This window comes from Chinchilla lanigera, unplaced genomic scaffold (assembly GCF_000276665.1).
Source record: "Chinchilla lanigera isolate Chin_1 unplaced genomic scaffold, ChiLan1.0 scaffold00002, whole genome shotgun sequence".
NCBI classification, from domain to species: Eukaryota; Metazoa; Chordata; class Mammalia; order Rodentia; family Chinchillidae; genus Chinchilla; species Chinchilla lanigera.
The window spans coordinates 1969873-1989691 of record NW_004955403.1 but is presented as its reverse complement, the minus strand read 5'-3'; the positions used below and the strand labels follow the sequence as shown (position 1 = coordinate 1989691).

Here is a 19819-nt window from a genome sequence, read left to right as displayed (position 1 = left end):
TACGTTTTCAATTTGGGATTGCGCCGACTGTGAAAGGCTATTATAAGAATTAAATGAGTTGATACAGGAAAAGGAGGTAGAAGATTGCTTTGGAGATAAGTCACTTTACACGCTTAGCACCATTTATTCTTGTTAAATGGGTTGAAATGACCACATAAGCTCAGAACTACTTTTTAAAGTCTAAAAGCATTTGCATTAAAAAGCATAAACTCTGCCTTTTTCCAAGAAAGAGAAAAGTCCACTCTATTTTTCCCAGCCTTCGTCCATCCATTGCACAAAGGTGCACACTCGCTCCAGCGCCCTGCACTCAGTCCCGGGGTACGTAGTGAAAGAAGTGAAGCCCAAGGAGCGTTCATTCTGAGAAAAGAGGAGCCTGAGTGAACGAGAGACTATGATGTCGTCAAGCAGTACTAGAGCTGCTCGTAAAATAAAATAAGTGATTGAATAAATGGCCTTAGACAGAAGCGGGGGACGTATGTTCCATGAGGGAGGTGGACGCCGAGAGCTGCTGGGGTTATGCACAGAGTTGAGCACCTTCCGCAGGGGAAAGCGGGTGTCCTGGAAGCACTATGCCTGGAGTGGCTGGGACCAGAGCTCTGGAGACGAGGTCAGAGACGTAATCCAAAACTGGGTGTGGCCCGGTATGGTTACAGCTGTAATCCTAACACTCGGGAGACCAAAGCAGGAGGATCGTTGTGAGTTTGAGGCCAAACTGGACTACATAGTGAGCTCAAGGCTACCCTGAACTACATAGTGAGACCCTGTCTCAGAAAACAAAACATAGCTAGGTAAAGTACAGCCTCATCTTGACCTTGAGTTTGCTGGTCAAGTTTAGATTGTGTTCTAAAAGAGATAGGAAGCCATTAGCAAGTTGGCCTGAGGTCAGGTGTGATTTGATTTTAAATCTGTGTGATCACCCTGGTGGCCAGGTGAAGCCGCAGAAGGCAGCAGAGCGCTGAGCCCCGGCTGGCCAGAGGGGGAGTAGAGAGGGGGCTCTGACAGATTGGAGTGTAGGGGAAGGGCAGCATGGATGGGGCAAGGATCAAGAATACACCTCAGGCACCAAGAGAAACACTTTTGAGTCCTTAGTAGGAAAGTGAATGTCTCATGGGACCTTAATGCTAAGTGAAATAAATCTGACACATTAGGATAAATACGAACCCAAAATGTAAATAATTTTAACTGTCAAATAAAGGGAGAGGAGGAGACAGGGAAGTAGACTTTTTGCGGGTGGGGAAGGGATGGGGAGAGGTTGAAAGGACGGTGGGGAAAGGGGACCAAGAAAGACCAAGAACATACACAACCCCAGAGCAGATGCCCTTATCCTATGTTGCAAACATATACCAATAAAAAAGAGAATGACTCTTGATTTTGGCTTGAGAAACTAAATGGTTGCTGATTTACTAAGTCATCAAAGGAGTAGAAAATCAGTTGTTTCTTCTTGCCGTTTCCTGCAGCAGCTCTGGAGTCATCTTAATGAGCATCTTCAGTTGTGCGGCCATGGCTGCCTCCGTGTCCTGAGTTGATTCAAAAAGGTGACTCTTCCTGGTCAGTTTGACCTTGGGGAGGAGCTGGACGCTGCACAGCGTCAGACCCAGTGATTAAGGCAGATGAGGATGCACTGTGATGTTTCTGGGAGCTGCCTTTCCACTGGGTGGCTTTCAGCAGCAGCATTCACTGTGTTTTTCATCACACCTTATGAGATAAGACAGATAGGATAAGTGTGTTTAAAGCTAGTGGCGTATTTTGTGGGGATTAATGGCAATGTGTCTTTTGCCACAACACTTTTTAAACTTTAAGCACACACGGTATTTTTCAGTTCTACCTCATACTTTGTTCTGAACACAAAGTAAACTTAAAGAAATTTGGGATAAATTCAATTGTGCTGACAATGGTAGCAGCCAAAGCAGGTGCCCAATGGGCTACCAAAGCCTAGAATCAATGTGCAGTTGTTTATACCATTTCTTCAACATTCAATATGCACACCCCAAATCAGTAATTCTTCTGTTCAGGGTTTTTGACAAAAGGTGCAATCAATTTGGGTTTAATTCTTGTTTTGAAAATGTGAGTGCAGCTGACAGAATAGAAAACAATCTGAGGATGGTTCAAGTTCTGTATGTGCTTATGCACCATTTGCCTAGGAGCTGCAGGAGAAAAATACAGAGAGCTGTGTGCGATTGAGTGAAGCCACACAAGAATACACAGCACGCGTGTGCGCACGCACACAAACACATGCACGCGCACACCCAGGAGTCCATGGGTCTGGCTTCTCAGCTCACCGGCCTGTGTCATGCGCCACACCCACCTGACCTCAGAGGACAGCGTCCACCGTCACAGCCCCCCACACCTGCTGTCCTTCTGTGTCTGCCTCCACACACGAACTTTGTTTTAGGGTAAAATGCCATATTTATTGTCATATTTATATTTTCCTAGCCATGCCATGGAGATAAAACAGTATTAGTGGGTTTTTATGTGTTAAAGTCTTCGAGTGTTGCGCCCCTAATGTACCAGCCCTGCAACACAGGCCACACAGTTGCTAAGCTGACTGCATGTGTAGGAAATGTAAATCCACCGCCTTTCTGGGCTAAGTTTCTAAAGCTAGGCAAACATTTGGGATCATTAGGGTGAGTAGAGAAATCTATAGTTTTTCTGAATCTTCAAATATGATGATAGCAATGCTTATGAGAAGGACTCTATAAACAAGAAAATCATAACTTTGTGATTAGATGCTCTGCACATCATTCAGAAATGATATTGTTCAGAAATAACCATATTTCACTTAGAAATATGGTCATTCCTACCTTATTTGGGTGTTCATTTTTTCCCTTTAATAACTGTATCTATTTTTATATATCATAACCATATGACAGAAAAGAAATGGACACCTCTGTCTTAGTTTGAAAAGAAATAGTTAATTTTATGAAGGGTATGTATCCATTCTACAGGTAGAGCTAAAAGCGTAAAGTCTAACTTCATCCTGAAAGCAAAGTGCTGATGTTGCCTGAACACTGGATTCTGATAGGAAAAGGGGCAGGAACAGGACAGAGAAGAAACGTCACTCTTTTCATTTTTTAAGAAGCTGAGCAAATTGCTGCCTGAAAAAATTAGTAGTGGATTAGAAAAGTCCTAATATTCATTAAAGTAATATGAAGCCTTCTGTGAAGCCATATGACACAATTGTGCCTTATTTTTTAATAAAAGGGAAGAAAAATGTTACCCTGAAGAGTCCTGAGGGCCGTTCCTCGGGGCCCTGGCGTGCAGGCAGCCTGCCCGGTAAGCCGCTCCTCGGCCAGCTGTGGGCGTGTACCAGAGACGCCTGTCCACAAGGGGCTAGGCTTTCCCCGGGAGCGGCTTTGAACCCTCGCACTAAGTACCGTCCTGTTAAACTGGCCTGCACACCCAAAGATATTTCTGTTAATTTCCTGAACTGTGATTCTGATCATAAAAAGAGATCATTGTAAATCAATAAGTCAGATCATTTTGCTAGTGCAGACTGAACTGAAGCGAAGACACACGATCTCACATAGGATGCCCCTGCAGGAAGTTCGCACCGCGAAGCGGCACGGGTGGGTCGGCACAGCCTGCTCTTCGCCTCGCTTCCGCTGCCCAGGTGAGTGAGGGCTGAAGGCGGGAATTGCCACCACTGACCTGTGTAGTTAGCACTGTGCAGTCACGTGACTGTTGCTACACAAACACGTCAGAAACAAGGCAAAACTGTGCTTGCGATTCACCCATTTATCACACGTATACTGAGTTAGTTTTGGATCATCAAGATTTGGAAATCACTTTTTATTGTCCACTTTCCTATAAGAAGGAGATACGATTTTTATAGTCACAAACAGAGCAGTTCGTGCGTTAAAACTCACTTATTGAACTCCTGTGGATTCTGTTCTAGCCACACAGAAATGAACAAACTGAGAGCCCCGCATGCGGCTGTCCGGCCTCCTTGGGAAGACAGGGGCCCAAGCAGGGTCCCCAGCACAGGCCCCCGGCACATAAAGTGCTCGGTGCAGCCCAGGGCAAAACGAGGGCCTCTTAGAGACCAGGGCTCTGAGGGGGCGGAGTCTCCACCCCGGCGTGGCTCTAGGTGTGTTCTCAGCAAGCTGAAGGCTCAGTTTCTCGCAGCGAGTCGGGAGTGTGACTCCTGCCTCACAGGATGGGTGGAACCACGGCTGGGGCGCTGTTTGCAGAGAGCCTGACTGGTCAAGTTCAAAGCCAGCTCCGTCTTCCTACTGGGAGCCGAGAGCCGAGCACTGGACTCTCCCAGCGGTGTGCTCCGGAGGCCGGCACAGCCCCCCACACGAGTGGCCAGCCCTATACTCACCACTGCCCTGGATTCGGGTGAGGAGGACACTGCTCCAGGGAGGCGAGCTGTGTCGTCACCTCAGCCCAGGGTCCGGAAGCTCAGGCTGGAAAGATCCTGGAGCTCCCGCAGGAGGAGCGTGAGAGGCGGGTTCTTGCTCAGAAGTGGGCCTCACACCGTGTCCTCGGGGCTCAGCCTGGATAGCTCCCGCTGAACCCAATGGGAGTTTCATGGGAGCAAAGCATAGGATTAGGTCTTGTGTATTTTTAAAGGGTCATTCAAAAAGGTAAAGTCTAAATGTTTTACAGATGGCATGGTGAGGACTGGTGCTTTTGGCCAAAACTGACCTTCCATGTTTTCCAGAAGCAGATGCTTACCGCAGGGGTCTCTGCGATGCCACCAATGGGAAGCCGCCTGCGAGTGCTTACCCTGGACAGCCCGGTAAGATCCGCGGCCAAGTACATTTGTGAACGTCAATAATATTTTCCAGGTACCTGTTTTCAGCCTTCCCCCAAAATTTTGTGCGGTAGTTCCTACTTCTCAAACAAAATGTTTCTGGGAAAAATAACATTTTAGATGTGAATAGGCTCATGAAAGCATATGCACTTTGGGAACAGTACTGTCCCCATCACAGTCCCATGTCTCCCACGACTGGGTCAGGAGGAAAGGGAGACAGGTGTGCCACGGCCTCTGAAAGTGGACTCGGAAGTGACGTGTGTGTCTCCATGACAAAGCGCCTTCTGAACTTGTTTCGGAGAGGGAAAGGGATAACAGAAAGTTCTATGCTCTCTGGATGTTAACTCTTTAAAAGCAGAATTTCGATGAGTTCTGTAAGTGAAAACATGAAGGTTAGAAATATAGAAATAACCCATCAGCAGTGACTGGGAAAGGTAGAACAACTTGTCCTAATCCGTATTGAATTTTATCAATTTAAAATTTTAGGGGAGAAGTGGATCAGTGAACCCCAATTATCAAGAGTTAATCATCCCCACAAAAGCTATCATTTAGAGTGTTCTGTCTTTTTACTTATTCAGTGGGTTCTAAGAATTCTTTTTATAAGAAAAGATTTGGAAATATTTTCCACAGCAGGTGCCCAAAAAGCTAGAACCTCTCACTTCTCTTGCTCCAAGAAATCGAACACAGTTCTGAGGGCGCATACACAGCCACCAAGTGCAGAGTGAATGTGACACTGAGCCCCTGGACAGCCACTTTCTGTGAATGCTTGTAGAATCTCTGCCTTCTAAAAAATGAGATTAAATAGTTTGAAGTCCAGAGTAGTATACTCAGTGTGGGAAGAGTTTTGACAATTTCTTATACAACCAAAGATACACCTACTTTTTGATGTAGCTATTCTACTCCCAGTTATTTAAAAAATATTTGCCCAAACTCCTCCTAAGAGCTTTGCTGATGAATGGCAAAAACTGGAAACTAAATTTCCATCCAAGGATAAAGGGTAAATAGTGAGTATGTCTGCACAGAGGAGTACTACTTGCCAGTGAAGAATACAGTTCCACACAGCACCAGGCGGGGGCGTCTAACAGGCTGAGCAAAGAAAGCTAAACACAAAGGAGCACACGACCGCATGGATGTGGCCATCCGTAGAGACGAAACTAATCCACAGTTTCAGGAGTCATGAAAGTGGCCACCTGAGTGAGGAAGAGGGTTCCCCAGGACGGATGTGTGGGTGCTCGCGGGATGTCCGTGTCTAGTCATCCTGGGGACACAGGGTCCGTGGCGGGCTGCAGGCGTTTGGCGAAACGCACCCAAAGGCACAGCTCGGACTTGTGCACATCACTAGAGCTTGATTTTCTCTCAAAATAACAAATGAATATACTTTTTAAAATGTATATTTTACTTATCTTTAATTGACACATGGTATTTCTACATATTTGTGGGGTGCAGTGTGACATTCATAATCCTCTCTCTAGTTATTTTGAAGTAGTCAGGGAATCGTGTTCAGCAACAGTTCTCTTGGAGAACGTTAGAAGACACCTGTCACATCCAGCGGCACCTTGTGCCTGTGCCTATCAGAGCCCTCTCTGCGTGCCTCTCCCCACCCCCTGCCCAGGCTCAGGCAATGACCGTGTCCTCTATTTCAGTCAGAGCAACCTCTGAGCTTCCACACAGATGTGAGACAATGCAGTATTTGTCTTTCTGGGCCCCATTTATTTCATGAACATGATGTCTTCAGGTTCTATCTGTGTTGCTACAATCAACAGAATCTTTTCCATTTTCATGGCTGAATAATAGTCCATTGTGCATATACACATAATCCTTACCAGTTCATCAGTGGGTATCTAGCATGGCTCTGTGTGTTGGTTACTGTGAGCAGTGCTACAGTAACTCTTAAATGCAGGCGTCTGTCTGACATTCTCATTTCGATTCCTTGCTCCATGCCTAGGGGTGGGATTGCTGAATTATATGGCTGTTCTATCTCTAGTATTTTGAGTAACCACCATACTGTCTCAGAATGGTCATACTAATTTACATTCCCACCAACAGTATATGTGAGTCCTGCTTTTGACAATGTGTTGTTTTTTGTCTTTTTCATAATAATTCTAATGAGTGAGCTGATATTTCATTGTTTTGGTTTGCTTTTGCCTGACAATTGGTGATGTTGAGCATTTTTCATGCACCTGTTTGCCATTTGTCTGCCTTTCTTGGGAAATGTCTATTTAGGATACCCACCACATTTCTAATTGGATTTTTAACTTACTTATATATTCTGAAAATTAATGCCTTGTCAGATGAATCATTTGCAAATATTTTCTCCCATTCTGCATGCTTTTCTTCACTTTGCTGTGCAGAAATTTTCAATTTGATATTATCCCATTTGAAAATTTTTGCTTTTGTTGCCTGTACCTTGAAGTCATATCCAAAATATATTCATCCAGACCCATGTCCTAAAGCACTTTCTTAGTTTTGGTTTTTTACACTTAAATCTTTGAGCCATTTTCACAAGATTTTTGTACATGGTGAGAGAGGAAAAGTCTTTCTTCTGCATGTGAATATTCACTTGTACCACAACTCATTGAGGGGAATGTCTTTTCACCAGTGTGTGCTCTTAGCACCTTTGTCAAAAACCAGTTGGCTGGAACTACATGGATTTACTCCTGGGTTCTCTACTCAGTCCCTGGTCTATGTGTCTGTTTTTTACATCAGTATCATGTTGTTTTGGTTACTGTTGCTTTGTAGTATGTTCTCAAGCCACCAGTTTTGCTCTTTTTGCCAAAAACTGCCTTAGCCATCTGAGATCTCTTGTGGTTCCATACTAATTTTGGAAATTTTTTTTTTTTACTTTTAAAAAATGTCATTGGTATTCTTTTTTTTTTTTTTTTTTTTTTGAGACAGTGTCTTGGTATGCAGTTCAGGCCGGTCTTGAACTTACTGTTTAGTCCAGTCTGGTCTCAAAGTCATAGCAATCCTGCTTCAGCTTGCTGAGTGAGCCAGGAATATAACTCAGTAGCACAAGTGCCTGCCTGGCAAGCGTAAGGTCCTGAGTTTGATTCCTGGTACCAAAAAAAAAAAAGACCCTGTGTTCATCTTGCTGAATGATTTGATTACAGGTGTGTGCCACCACAGCCAACTTCATTGGTATTCTGAGGGCAATCGCACTGAATCTGCAGAAAGCTTTAGATAATATAGACATTTCAACAATATTCATACTTCCAATCCATGAACTCAAGATGTCTATCTATATATGCATTTATTTACTTATTTATGTACTTATTTATTTATTTACTTTTGTATCCTCTGCAATTTCTTTCATCAGTGTTTTGTAATTTGGAGATAGTTTGCTTACTTGGTTAAATTTATTCCTGGCCATTTTATATTATTGTAGCTGTCATGAATGGTGTTGCTTTCTTGGTGTCTTCCTCAGTAGTCTCATGTTTTAATTTTTCTTTTCAGTCTGACTGCGTTATTTCAAAACCCTATCTTCAAGCTTAGGATTTCTGTGCGCTGGCTCTTCCCTTCTGCTCTGCTAGGCCCTGGGCTGTGTTTTTTTTGTCAGCTGCTGTTGTAGTGACACTAGCTCCACAGGCAGCGTGTCCCAGGTGCTGCTGGTTGGTGTGCGCGCTGGCTTTGGCCCCAGGTGCTGTGGTGCAGGGTTTTGTGTGCCCTTCGGCTGTGCCCAGAGGAGTTCCAGGAGGCGGCCTGCAGGCAGGCAGTTCGCTGGCAGCGCTGGGCACAGTGCACGGCCTCAGCTCCTATAGATCCTAGGAAGGCAGCGGGATCTGTGGGCCCCGTAGGTGGTGTCCCTTGCGTCTGAGTCGGCCCAGTGGGCATGGACAGGGCACCCGCAATGTCTGAGGGCCGTACTGTGGGTTCTGTTAGCCTCTGGTGCCCCGGCTTTGGAGAGCTCCACCCGGCTTCCTGGTGGCTCCCCAGGGTGAGGGGGCATTGAGCACAAAGTCTGCTTCTCCTGCCTCTGTGGCCGAGTGTCTGCCCAGCCGCTTCCTGGGCTGTGGGAATGGCCAAGCTGCCCAGGCTGCTCTGCCTGGGGAAGTCTTGGGCAGCTGCATCCAGGAACCCCAAGGACCCAGCTGCTTGGCAGCCTGCCTGGCCACTTTCTGGGCAGAGGTAAAGTGATACACTCGCAAGATTTAAGTGTGTCATGCAACTAATCAAAGAAGCAGGGTGGCTTCTTTTACATTCCTCTGGTGTCACTGGTTTTGAACTAAGCGTGGAGCGCTAATAACTCGATGAAGGTCTTCAGTTCTGGAACTATGCACCACTTTTCTCACTCGTCTACTTCCCAGAAGGCAAGAGCTCGTCTTCTTTTTTAAATTTAAATTGTTTGTAATACAGCACATAAATTGCCGTTAAACAAGGCAATGCAAGGTGGACCCCGAGAAGGAACAGGTGGGACTGCTTCCCATTTTTTTCTCATGACTTTGAGAATAAATCTCCCCCGAATGACACCTTCTCCTTCAAACGCTTCAGTTGTATATTTTATAACTTTTACATATGTCATTTTTACATGACAGTCACAGCTCCCACCTGGAGTTTCGCAACACTGTCCGCATGTTACCTTTTTTTTTTAGAATATGCATGTTTTATTCTGAATAATTTTGCATAATAAAAATGAAAGTACAAAATAATTAAGATGCCAAATACTTTAACAAGCTGAAATAAATTAAACAGAAGAAAAAAGCAGAAATGCACTCCCTAGCAGAGTCTTTTTTATAAAAGTTCAAAATCACTCTTCCAGTTTCACTAATGGAAAGAATGGAAGGTCAAAATCTATATCCTAACATTGAAATAACCTAAATAATCTGTTTTCTACATAGGTGATTGATACTGATGTTTAGGATGACCAAATTCAGTAAGTAAAGTTAAAAAGTAGCAGCAAAAATTATGCAAATTTTTGTCACAAGACTGTAAGTAAAAAAGCTAAGAAGAATAAGAATCCTGAGATCCTTGCTAGACATTTCAAGAGATTAGTGTTCTTTACACTGCCCCTCTTGTTGATTTATTCACTAATGTACTTGTTCATTCTACCACAAGCATTTATTGGATATCTATTATCGAGTAAAATGTTCTAAGGTCTTGGAATATACAGGAAATAAAAATCTCAACTGTTCAGTGTGAGATAAATTGTTGGATAATTATTATATGCTGAGGTGAAAAGATAAGGTACAGGAAAGAATATGAAATTAAGGAGGGAGTTGAAATTTTTAGTAAGGTAGCCCGGGGAAATCTCCCTGGAAAGGTGGACTTTGAATAAGGAAATAAAAATAAAAAAGAAAGGTAGGTAGTTAGATATGTAACTATCTACTTATGTAGAAAGAATACTGTTTTCTTCCTCCATGGCAGTGAATGTGATTACTCATGTTATGGCTTAGATCCTGAACGACCCCCAAATCCTCAAGAGGTCAGAGATGGGCTTTTGGAAAGTGAGTGGGTCATGGGGCGCTGTGCTCAGCAGTGGGTTCGTCTGCTGATGTGTTCAGGGCTGCCTTGCTGTCGGGGTGGGGCCTGGCTGGAAGAGTGGTCTTTGGGCTTCCAGCTGGAAGGGCTCCTCTCCTGCCTGACCATCACCCCCTCCCTGCTCCAGGCTGCCCACGTGAGCAGCTGTCCCTACCCCACCCCCAGCTTCAGCTGTGTCTGCCTTGGAGAGGCCTCTACCTTGGGACGCCATGAGCCCACAGACCTCTCCTTGTGCAGCCGTGGGCACTATGCATCACACCACAGCGAGGAGGAAAGGACAAAGGAGCACATTACAGGCGTTTGCCGAGCAGCCACTCTGGTCACTGGTTATTCCCTTCTCTTCTCTCCTTCCTTCTTGTTGGCCCAGTAAGCAACGATTAGAAAGAGAAATAAAAGAGGGAAATGACCTTAATGTGCCTACATCACATAAGGCTAACAACCTTTTTTCTTTTTCATAAAAGCCCCATTTGTAGTGAGTTTATTGGAAGATAAAGACTAGAAAATGCATGTTCTTGTGATGACACTGACTATGTAAAAATAAGGCCGATGACTAAGGGTCAAAAAGAACACTGAAGCGAAACACTGTAAATCTATTTGCACATTTCTGTTTTATATCAATGGCCCACAATGGGTTTGATCAGTTACATGACAAGGAACTTCCAGCAGAAATGTACACAGGTAGCTAAGATGATTGATATATAAGATGTGATCAAAATGTACAGTGAATGTTCACCTTTTTTTAAGTTATTGCAGTCAAAGACACATTGCCATTAATCCCCTCAAAATCTTTCCCCCAGACACATTTATTGCATTGTTCTTGCCACTTTCTTAAGCAGCTCTGGAGTCCTCTTTCATGATTGTTTTCACAAGATACGACCAAAAATACGGTGAATGGTGGTGCCCAGTGCCATGCTCATAAAATCATGGCAGTATATTCTCCCCCACCACATCCACGGGACCTGGGTCCCTCCTGGCTCCTCCCCAAAGTCGGAATCACCACAAAAGATCAAGGATTTGAACTGACACATAACACTGAGTCAGCCACAACAGTACAAGTAAGCACACACATGGAGGAGGACTTCCAGAACTTGTTCTGACAGTAGCAAGAATGGTAAGGCAAGTGTGTTTGAAGCAAGAGGGCACATTCTGAGGAGGGTTAATGTTCTAATTAAATGACTGCTATGGAATTTGAAGAAAAATGGATTATTTAAGGCCACTTATCAAAACCAAATAGAAAAAATAACCACAAGCCCTCCAACTGTATTCAGAGCCATCTCTATTAAACTCCGTAGCAGTAAATCGATGTATAAAACTCTGACTCCCAACCTACAAGAGAATGTTCTGATCAGAAAGGGACCTGCTCACATTTGAATGTGATTGCAGGTATGTTCTTTGGAAACATACAACAGTCACAAAAACTTTTTGAAAATTCTTAATTTAGTGGCCAGGGACTGAGGGAAGAAAGGTGTTGCTACTTACTGCTAATAAGACAGGAGTGACTCTCTCCACTGAGAATTCCTCCTAGAATTTGAGACAAGATGAAAAGAACAGGGCACAGAGAGATCAAAAGTCCAGAAACAACAGGAAGGTGATGTACGAAGCCCTGTAAACAGTGCCAGCTTCTGTCAGGCAGAAAGCAGAGAGGCTGCAGAGAAAGGTGGGAAAATACGACTCGCCAATGGTCATTCAGTGTGTCAGAGAGAAAGCACATTTGTTGTTAGGTAGGAAAATAAGGTTTCTTTCTCCTCTGTGTAAAAGAAGCACAGAGGCTGATGGACCAGTGCCAGGAGGATTGTTTTATAGTGATCCTGGGGCTGGGGTCCCTAAGTCTTTCTGCTCTAAAATCCTCAAGGTTGCCTGCTGATCCAAAAGGACTACTGGAGCCCCGGTCATCACAGCCCCATTCCAGAAAATAGAAGAAAGAAAAATGTGTAGAGACAGAAAATTTTTCATAGAAAACTATCCCAACAATTTCCATGAAGACCACGTCATTCATTCCGACTATCAAGGAAGGCTAGGTGATAGTATTTTCAGTTCCTGAAGTTAATGAGGAACATGGGAACAATAGTGTTGGACAGCCCATTTTAGAGCACCAGTTTCAGCTGAAAAGATGTATCAATCAAGGTTTTACTAGAGAGACAGACATAACACAAATATACAAATGTATAAGAAATTACAAGATTGGTTTATGGCGGTCAGCCACAGAGTTGGATGAGGAAGAGTGCAGAGGGTGTCTGCACACTGGAGACCAAAAGACTCAGTCCAAGGTTTTGAGCTCACTTCAGTGTCCGTGAAAGTCCATATCAGGAGGCTGATGGGTCTGTGATGGAAGGCTGATGAGTCTACACAGGAAGGCTGAAGGATTCAAGGTGGAAGCCGAAGAGTCTATGCTAGAAGCTGAGAGATGACATCCAAGCTGAAGGTGAAGACTAGAGCTCCTCCAAAGAATGGAACCCTCTGTCCTTCTTTGTTTACCTTTTATATCGTTTAGGTGGTGATTCACCCTAGGGTGGCTCCTCTACATCCTAGGGTACAGAATTGCTGAGCCAATTGCTGAGCCAAGGTTAGTTGGGCTTCTTAACTTCTCAAATTGACATAATCAATCAATCACTACAATCCACCCCTTCTCAACTTGGCAACCAGACACATTTCTTTAAACCAATCTCCAGATACAAAGACATGCAAATAATTGAGCCTAACATGTTATAGCTATCCTTCATACAAACAGAAATGCACAAATTCCCTCACCTATATAGAATGTAAGTTTTCCTTGGTTGATATTTACACTTACAATTTCATAACTTAAACATTATACACAGGTTTAACAATCTTAAGAACCAGTGTTAAGTCTATCAATATTATATCATATCAGGATCATATAGGGTAGAAATAGTACAGTTATAATCCTTTTTTCTGTAGCTGGTCATGAGGTCATAGCTGGTATCTAAAACTACCTTCTTGCACTACCCATTCTGTATTCCCTTGCCCTTCAGCAAACACCTCAGCAGGTCTTGGTTCTTTGCCTGGTGGAGTGACCCTAACTTCATGCCTGAAGGCTCTGGACCATTTGTCATTGTGCCTGTATTAGGTTGTTGTAGTTTCCCATTGATTTTAATAATAGGCAAAGTAATACTAAGAGGCGCCCTAAGGGATCTCCTGCACTCCACCTATATTCTTCCTTTCCCCCATTGTGGAGTAGTAGTCCAATGTCCCCTTGATAGTCTGGGACAATCACCACTGACAACACTGTGACTCCCTTTTCAGCTTGTTTCCTCAGAAGCATGAGGACACCAAAATGACCAGGGGTAAATGGAACTAAGACTTCCAAGCCAGCAGAACATAAGGTCGTGGGGACAGAAAGCAAGTGGATCACTGGGGGTGATGGTGAGTGGTACCATTCCTACTTCCACCCCTTGGTTCTTGGACCCATGAATCCTGGCTATGGGAGACACAGTACCACATAGTGCATGCTGATTCAAAGCATATACAGCCTTGTAGGCCAATCTTGTAATTTCTCATGTTTGTATATCTTGCATTATATCTGTTTCTCTAGTAAAACCCTGACTGATACAGAAATTGGTACCAGGAGTGGGGCTATTGTTGTGATGTTGCCTGGCCATGTGACTTAAGAACCTTTGGTATTAATTTGGAAAAGTTTTGAGAGATTGGCCAAAGAGGCAGCCCTTGTATGCTGCAGACTATATTGGAATCTCTGAGGAGCCTGGAAAATCTGAGTACTCATGGAAATGCTGCCGATCAATATGAAGCTCAGGAGGCTTCAGTTGTGGAGGACGGCACTGGCTGCTGGATCCAAGGCAGTGTATTGTGCTTTGGCAGAAGTTGGTCTGCCTTTTGCTTGTGTTTAGAGATATTGCTGGATTGGAGGAACAAAATTTCAGTGTAGTCTATTGTTGGGAGAGTGGCATGGTTATTGTTGAGAGCTTTTGGCCAGATCTGTGTTTGAAATTAAAAACAAAGAGCCTGTAGAATTTGGCCAGAGAGGTGGCTCTAATGGAGGTTTGAGTTGTAAGGTTGAAATAGAGGATAATGTGATTGTTAAGAACAGGACAGTGAAAAAATGAACTGAAACCTTTCACCTAAAGATAAGAGTATATTTGCATTGTAGGAGATCCCTATATTTTAGTCTTGCCATGCACTATAAAAGTTAATGGGAAGTAAAGACTGTGATTGTAATAGTTTGTTTAATATGTTTCTATGTTGCTTTTAGAGATATGTCTATAATCAGGTTAATTAATCAAAGTATTGTTTTAACCTTGAATTTTGGTCACCCTTTAAATATTTTGGTTTTGGTGCAGAAATGAGTGCAAAAAAAAAGAATTATATATATGTAACTGTTATATTAATGTAAATGTGAATAGACTAAGACATGTTAACTTTTCACAAATCTGCCACTAGAGACTATGGATTAAGGAAATGTATATGGTTATTAAGTTGACCAGGGGTGGATTATGATGGATTGACAACTGGTGGTCAACTTGTAACACCCAGCTGAACTAATTAAGTGTGGTGCTGGGTGTGGGAGGTCCACCTGGGGATTGTTGCCAGCAGCGTAAGAAGCAGAACTGGAGAAGAGAAAAGGCGGCTGGGAACTGAGGGAGGCTGTTGGAGCTGGTAGAAGCTGTAAGGAGCTGTTGGTTCTCTTGGAGGAGCTTGTCATGCTGGCTTTCCTGATGAACTTCATTGTTTTCATCCTCCAAGGGGCTCGGGACCTTGTTGGCACTGAGAATAGCTTTGGTTCACTTTGGGGGAGCTCTGGCCCTCACTTTGAGCATTGCTTCCTGGCTCTGGAAGGCAAGATGGTGCACTGCCAGTCTCCTGGAGAAGCTTGTTGCATTGGCTTTCCTGATGGGAACTCAGCTGTCTTGATCATTGGAGGAGCTCGGACCTCACTGTTGCTGAGGATGACTGCGGTACTTTTCAGGGGAGCTCTGGTTCTTACTTTGCATGTCATTTCTTGGCTTCAGTGTAGACCCCTCAGCTTGCTAGCACAGCTCCTTCATTCCACTGGCACAGACTTTCTAGGTTCCTCCACTGACTTTTGGGCCTTCCCAGCACAGATCTGTGAAACAGGTCTGCATGAAATATTGTTATGGGTTCCAGGCTTCCAGCTGGACTCATGGGAGGCACTGTTATGAGCTCTAGGTTTTCAGCTGGACCCATGCAGGACATTATCATGGGATCTAGACCCTCAGCAGGATTCTTTGGTCTGTAGTGTGTGGACAGATTTCCTGCACTCCCTTGTATATGATTCTTTGGTTGACTATTATAAATAATCTTATAAAATATGTGTCCTGTATTATATTGTTTCTCTTTGCAATAAGCCCCAAACTAGGACAAAAGACTAATTATGCCTTTTTACCTAATAAAATATAAACCAATAGCTAAAGTTGCTTTGCCTTCCATGAGATGATAGTAGCAAAGGTTAACAGCTAAGTGTTTAGCACATGTCAGTGAGGGCCTAATCACTTAGCACATATTGACTTACGTACTCCTCACAACAACCCTATGAAGTAGGTATCCTGTTTACAGTCAAGAAGCTTAAGCATGGACATTTTTTTAAAATGCTCAAGTCGGTGGAATTAGCAAATGTCAGAGCCAGGATTCTAATCCAAGCAGTCTGCTTAATTCTGCAGAATCAGTGCTACCAGTGATACAGGAATTTCTTTTTATGAAAAAAGAAACAACCCCTACACACAAACAAAAACAGGACTCATAAAGGTCGAGCTGTACTGGAAACTACAATATTTTGTTTGGGTGAGCCATATTTTTCCTGAATATAAAGAATCTGCTGCTTTCTTCTTCCACTTCTCCAAATTCTTCAACACCCCCAAAGGAGGTGGGTATTGTTCTCATGATGAGGAAAAAAAAAAAATGCTTCATGAAATAAGGATGTCAGTGAGCTCACTGAGGAGCAGGTGCTGGTCTGCTCAGCCTGACTGGAAGTGTGGGGGGCAGGAGACGGGCCTGGCACTGTGCTCCTTCCCGGGCCAACACTGCCCTGGAACGCCAGGAGACGGACCGTGTCCCTTGCTGCACTTCACGCGGGTCTCCCAAGGAGAGCACTGTTGATCCACAAGCTTTCTGCGAGTGGTCATCAGCTTAAACGTGGATCTTTAAACATGCACATGAAAGTCATCTTAGCCAGGCACAAGTTCTAATAACAGCATCTACTGGAAACACCGCACTGTAATGCAAAATCCTTACAGGATATTTCATTCAAACTGACAAGGTATGACTGAAAATAAGACCCAAAGGTATAGGGGAGAGAGGAGGAGCACTGGAGTCAAAAAGACTAAATTTTGCTTAATGATAAACTTTATCACTCTCAGTGTGATAGCGACAGAGCCTTTGTGCTAATGGAAAAGAAAAAAGGTTCTCATAACTACCGTGAGGGCGGCTGACTAAGCATTGTACAAGAGTGCGCTTTGCTTTATAGGTCTTTTGTGCAGAGCCATTACTATAGCAGCAGTGACAATTGAACATTATTGAGCCTAAATTTGGGTTTTGGGTCTTTTACATTAACGGCAAAACAAGACCAATAAAACAAGCCGTAAAAACTTTCCAAGAATTGATGGTATTGCAAGACCTATTCAATTATCGAATTCTGAAGAGCTAAGAGTGATTTTAGGAAAACACCATTCTAGTTCATCCCTAAATTATAGACCCCTGAACAAAGAATCCTCAACCACAGGGGAAGCCCCGGAAAGCGGCTCACGTGGGGAGGGGGCTGTTGCGTGGAGGGATGGGCGGAGACTGAGGGAGAGAGCATCAGGAAAAGACCACTCCCCTCTCGGAGAAGGGCTCAGTAAGAGAATGGGTCAATCTCAGAAGGCTCAGCATTCAGGACCTTTGTGTCTAAGAGAAGAAACAAAAATTCAGATGCTTGTGTGTATGAGCTACAAGCCATTGGGTTTGTGGAACAGAGCTTGTGCTTCTGCCAAAAGTCTTAAGGACTACTGGACCTTCCACCTCTCAGCTGGGTGGGGCTGCTTCCCGCTGGGCTCATCAGCTCCTCTCCAGAACCCTCTCCTGCTCAGATAGTAGAAAGCAAAGTACTCACTGTAGTGTTTTCAGCTCTAAGTGATACTTGCATAATAGTTTTTTCTTAAAAAGGTTTTGAAGGAAATTCTCAGTTTATTGTATTATACTCACGCTTGTGAAGAAAAAGGAAACAATATTCTTTTTTTTAATTTTGTCAGATATTTTTAAAGAATGTCAAGGAATTCCACTTCTTAGGAAAATACTTGTTTAGATCTCAAATTAATGCCATAGAATATTCTGCACTGATTATGGTGTGTGGTTCCCACGGTCTTTTCACTTGTTCTCAAAGAGGACACAGAATGGGAATATAAAAATGTCTTTTCCTCACTTGTTCTAAACAAAGCCTTTATTGACATATATATAACAAAGCTCCACTCGCTTTGGAGACTTTTGTGGAGTAACTTTTGTATTTCTGAAGTAGACCGACTGGTAGGGCAAAAAATTGTTGTGTGGCAGACACGAGTGGGTGTCTTTGTCTGCGCCAGAAGAACAGGGCTGAGCGGGAGAATTCACTCCTCATCTGCGGAATCATTCTGCTTCCCATTTTCCAGCACCGTTCTCTGTTCTCATCCCTGTTCAAGGATCACAGTGCCCCACATGCACACCAGCCTCAGAGGAAAGACTGCTGAGGCTCCTCTCCTGGCCTTGGGGTGTGAGGGCAGCTACCCCAATACCCTCTCACCTCCCTCCCCAGTAGCTGGAGTCCTGGCTGTGTGGATGGAGCCTGTGGGCTCTCCCTGAAATGCACGTGCGTTTCCTTATCTCATTTCACTTCTTCCTCTCACCTAGACTCTAAAATGGGGATGTGGTTGTCTTGGACTCAGGCCAACAGCTTTCTCCAAATTGAAGAGAGGTGAGCTGGAGGAAGGCCAGGTCCCTGTGGATGTGCCACACTACCTGCATGGGTCCCTGGGACGCACATGCTGAACAGGCCCACCCTGGACACTCTCCCCATATCCCTGTGACGTGGTCCTGTATTCCACATCCTCAGTTAAATGTTTCTCCTCGAGGGGCTCCCCGCTCACCCCTTTAAATAAATCACAGTCCTTCCCCACTGTGTCCTCCCTTGTCCGTGCTTGGCTTTCTTTCTAGAATTTGCCACTCAATACTCCGTGTGTTTGCTCCATTTATCTGCTTCGTGGTCTCCTTTGGTAAGATACATGGCTCAGGGAGGTCAAACATAAATTTTACCAATTTTGTGTAATCAAACACACAGCATTTTGAACTGGTGTCTAGTACATCCCACCAGATGTTCGTCAAGTGAGCAAAACCAGTTCAGAAGTGCAGAGGTGACAAAAGGAGGCCTGGTCACCATGGTGCAGCTTGTCACAGGGCTTCTCTGACTCACCCTCCCCTCAGGACGTCTCAGCACCTGACTCTGTGTCAGGAGCCAACATATATACTGTCTCCATGGGTGACAGCCCACCCGAGCGCAATCCTCCCAGCAGGAGCCACGTCAGCAGGCACTGGGATCCCATCGTATGTATGCGTCTGTACACAAACTCAGACAGAAAAGAACACATCGAGGAAGTTACCAGCACAGGCAAGACTTTCCAGAACTGGGTGCTTGGCCTGGGTCATCCCTATTTTATGCAAAGGAATAACATAGGAGAGGTGGGGAGAGGCAATGTCATCAAGGTCAAAAAATAAAATCAGGATTAAAAGTAAGGGTTTGAAAGGGGCTGCTTCTTCCCACATTACTGAAGCCAAAATGTACACTGACTAAAGAAAATTCAGATGAGCAAATTTGGATGAAGTGCCCAAGGAAACCATCGCCACTGACGTGTGCGGGTGGAGGAGTGAGCTGCGTGTCCACCCATGCCAGACTTCAGGTCACGCAGTGCTGCCCTCCACACGCACTGCCCAGCCACCGGCTGGATGAACATCCTGTGAGGAGAATGAGGCCAAGCACGCAAAGACAACAAGCAACGAAAATAGCTTTCAGATCACTGTGTACCTTTGATTACAATACAAATTAAATCAATTGTTTTATTTTTATCTGACAATTCATAAGTAGCATATGATAAAGATAAGCAGTTTCTTTGAATAGGAGAACATTATGTGAAGGAGAATAGATATTTCCATAAAATATAAGTGAATTTAAATATCTGTCTTAGTTACTTTTCTCTCACTGCTGAGACAAAATACCCAACATGCAAAGTTAGAAGACATAAGGTTTGTTTAGCTCAGTTTGTGGAGGGTTCAGTCCATAAATGACTGGCTCCAAGGCAGGGTGGCATGGCACAGGGGCAACAGTTCATGGCGGTAGAAGACACCAAAAGCAGACAGAGAGAGAGACAGAGACACAGACACAGACACAGAGACACAGAGAGAGAGACAGAGAGAGAGACAGAGAGAGAAAGAACAAACCTCTTTCAGTCCTGTATATTTTACCCAAGCTACCCACCCTAGGGCAGGTGTAGCACTCACACCCTTAATGCCAGCACTGCACTATGAATCAGTCACACACTCTAGATTCAGCCACCTCTGAAGAAAAAACCATAAGACACCATGAGGCTTTGG

At 44.2% G+C, this 19819-nt stretch overlaps 1 long non-coding RNA gene across 1 annotated transcript; it reads left to right on the top strand.

Moving 5' to 3' along the window:
• Positions 1-13497: 13497 nt before the first annotated feature.
• Positions 13498-18350, top strand: LOC102010759. The gene is made up of 2 exons (XR_259134.2): positions 13498-13618; positions 18086-18350. It is a non-coding gene; the product is annotated as an uncharacterized LOC102010759 (long non-coding RNA).
• The last annotated feature ends 1469 nt before the right edge of the window (positions 18351-19819 follow it).